This window comes from Trachymyrmex septentrionalis, unplaced genomic scaffold, assembly GCF_001594115.1.
Source record: "Trachymyrmex septentrionalis isolate Tsep2-gDNA-1 unplaced genomic scaffold, Tsep1.0 scaffold305, whole genome shotgun sequence".
Classification (NCBI taxonomy): domain Eukaryota; kingdom Metazoa; phylum Arthropoda; class Insecta; order Hymenoptera; family Formicidae; genus Trachymyrmex; species Trachymyrmex septentrionalis.
The window spans coordinates 228,092-231,717 of record NW_017305469.1 but is presented as its reverse complement, the minus strand read 5'-3'; the positions used below and the strand labels follow the sequence as shown (position 1 = coordinate 231,717).

At 35.6% G+C, this 3,626-nt stretch overlaps 1 protein-coding gene across 1 annotated transcript in view; it reads left to right on the top strand.

Moving 5' to 3' along the window:
• The window catches only part of LOC108749616 (ras-related and estrogen-regulated growth inhibitor-like), a 56,129-nt gene extending 55,056 nt beyond the window's left edge, over nt 1–1,073 (top strand). Inside the window, exon 6 of the transcript XR_001939381.1 lies at nt 1,062–1,073. The gene's annotated coding sequence lies outside the window, so the exon portion shown is untranslated. The remainder of the gene's footprint in view (nt 1–1,061) is intronic.
• Nucleotides 1,074–3,626: the final 2,553 nt, after the last annotated feature.

Genomic DNA, 3,626 nt, shown 5'->3' with positions numbered 1-3,626 from the left:
TATATATATATATATATAACGGCTGGTCAATATGGATAATTGTTTGCTTTATTAAATTTATTAAAGCAGGCATTATGCATATTGGCCGGCCAAAACAGGTGTGCATTATGCATATTGGCTGGCCATTATGCATATTGGCCGAATTAATCGAATTTTACATAATATTCATGTATTTTTTCCATTCCTGAAAGTTGTCTTGTTAGTCGCAATTAAACGAAAATTTTAGATAAATAAAATATTAATAAAACGTTACAATTTTTTTTATACATTATCGATACTACAGATACTCTCGATACTTTTTTTTATTGAGACTCTGTCGACATAATAATTTAAAAGATATAACTTGAATGGTTAAGATTAAGAAAACAAAAAAAAAACTAACATATCGCAGTTGAAAGATCTCAGAATTGAACAGCGCAATCCGAGTACCTCGTCATATCTCCAAGGAGGCAGAGATGATCTTCTCAGACATTTAATTTCTTCTAAGGATCTACGCGTTTAAATTCTCGCGGCGTCATTTCGAAATCCTAAACGTCGTAGTCGACGCCCAGGAAGTGGCGTCCACGAATTCCACGGTGTAGATCATCGTATTACGCCCGATAATTGGTTGGCCTGTTTGTTTGCGGCTCGGAGATTACGTTTAACATCCTCGACGCTACCCAGCCGAGAAGCTTATATGCTTTCACCTAAACTCCACCTCGCCGTTTATCCGCAAACTCGTTCGTCGGAGCTCGCAGTTTAATCGCGCGTGGCCGCGACTTTATCAGATGCCTGCTGAGAGAGCGGGCGATCCGCGAGATCAAACGGCAGGTCTGATTGTCGGGTAATTGGCCGCACTATTGTTTGTTCATGGTTGAGGGAGTAAGTCGAGATTCTTCATCGAAGATGATTGGCGTGCTTTCACCTAACTCTGCGCCTAACTGTGCTCATTGTCTTTAAACGTACTCTCGCGCTTATACGTTATACGTCGCCTTCCCCGTCGCTCGATCTATATTTCTATGGGAACAACTCGGAGCGAGTTGCGCGTATCTCGAGAGAGTATCGGCAGTCGCAGGACTGAGAAGCGAGACATGTAATGCCGCAACGCGATGTAATTGCCGGGAGATATAATCATGGCTGTGTAATCTCGGGACGTAAGGCTGTATATTCTAAGTATTAACAAACCGAGAATATGGAAATCCAACATTGCTACGATTTCAAGATACGGCGCAAGAATACAGCGATATATCAGTAATGTTTCCGTTCTACAATGAAACCGAGGATACTTTAAAGAGTTAATGCACGGAAAGGACAGTTTCGCTGAAGTATCTCAAAATTAGCTGGATGCAAATCTGAAAATAATTTAATTGGTTCCATCAAAATAATTATGTAGGACGCTCAAATTGGTTGTTAGAAAGTAAAAATGCTTTTTGCAGCATTTGCTCATATATGCTTGAGAGTCCTAGGTAATTATTTGGATGGTCCAACAAAATTACTTTCAGATTTATATCTAGTTAAATTTTTAACAAGTCAACAAAGATCATTTCGTGCGCTTCGTCGAGGAACGCGTCGTTACAGATCGACGCAGCGACGTTGGCATTTTCCATATAGAAACATTCTTTGTTGCATCCTTGATGCGAATTCGGAGCAAATTGGCTTGAGTGAAGAATGAAGCTGCAGGTCTTTTTGATACGCGAATCCCGTTTTCAGAGAACGCAATTCTTCATGCGTGATTATCGTGATTATTGTGCTTCTGAATCAGTGATAATTAAAAATAATTATCTTGCTACCCCGGAAATTTTCGTAACGAACAATGGATGCCGATAAATATAGTGACTATGGTCGAATGACGGTTTAGCACCGTCTTAAATCGGGACATAAGCGCCGAGATTACGGTTCTCTAGATCAGTGTCAACAACTGATTTCCACGTTAACTTCGGTTTTCTTTTTGATAACGTTATTACGTAAATGCATGCTCTCTTACTGTATCCTTATTCGAATTAATTATCGCCGTTGAAATAACTGTTCAATCTACTTTAGCTTTATGTGTTATGATGTACAATTTTATTTAAAAAAAAAAAATATATATATATACATAAAGATATAAAATCAATTAAAAAATATATTGAGTTGGAGGAAAAAAGTTCTGTGGTCCAAATTTTGTTAGTCCAAAATTATATATACAATATCTTCATTAAAAATGATCAAAATTTAAATTTAAAAAAAAGGTTTCAAAGCTTGAAATCTCTACTTTCGAATAATTACTATATTTTTTTAATTTATGTGAGTTTTGTAATTTTTATCTATAGAAAACTACGAGTTGGAAAAAAGAAATTTTTTTTTTATTTTATAGGTCTGTGCCAAAAAAAATTTGCGAAAATTTTTGACTACCTACATCGTGAAAGTTTAGAGTTTTTCTTACAAAATCATTTTTTTTTAATGTTTCTGCGATTTTTTTTGTTCTTGAGTTATTCGCGAGTTAAATAAAAAGGAGTAGTTTGATTTTGATTGATCATAACTCCATTAAAAATCATCTTGTTGCAATTAAAAAATAGATTCTTAAAGCTGAACGTTGCTCTATCGAATGGTATCATGCTAATTTTTTAAATCTAAAATATAGAAATTTGAGTTAAAAATGTGGTATCACTATCCTTATAATCATTGCGCAATGGAAAAAAGGACAGTACGATGATTTGTAACGGAGTTATGAGCAATCAAAATCGGAATGCTCTTTTATTTAATTCGCGTGTAATTTGGTAACAAAATGTTGTAGGAACATTTTTTTAAAAACGAACTTTTAGGAAAAATTTTAAGCTTTCACGTCAGATAATCGAAAATTTCGCAACAAATATATTCTGTATTTAATTTTGAGCTAACAAAATTCCGCAGAACTTTTTCTCCAACACCCAATATATAAATCTTTTTAATTTTTTACGTTTGGAAAAAAACTTGATTTATAATAAAAAGTTATATTAATTTTTTATTTTAAAAGATTTATGAAAATAATTATTCTTACTATTAATTTCGAACTTTCCTTTTTTCAAAAAATTCCAAAGCGACTTCTTTGTAATCATTTCAAATCGACGATATCTTTTCAGCTCGTAGACTAAATCTAAAATATCATGTCTTTCTCAACGTAAGTCGTAAAATAATTGCGCAGCGAACCGAGAACTTAGAAATTACCAATGGCGCCGGTTATCTCAACGTATCAATTATCGCGAAGTAATTATAATGAAGGCCGTTTTATACGGGAAATAAACGGCGGCCAGGCAATGACGTAACTGATTTAATTGCGTTCGAAGGAAAAAAGTGTTCAACCCAATTCTCTAATTCTTGCAAATCGAATGAAAACGTATCGACGCGATGCAACGATGACGATTTTTTTTTATGTTAGGAAGATCGTATTTTTGTTATGATAGGCGCTATTGACAAGCGTGAATGTCTAAAGTGCGAATTCCTCGGAACCGGAGCGAAATAGGGCGAGGTGGATTGGTTATAATCGCGACAAAATGCAAATCGCTCGCGTGGCAAAAACGGGAGAAGGCAAGGCGCGAGACCGCCGCCGCAATTAGGTGCGCGTTTATGGCCGACCGACGCGACGTATTTATTGTGAGCGAAATAATTTCGTATCGTTAGAGAGACCGGCA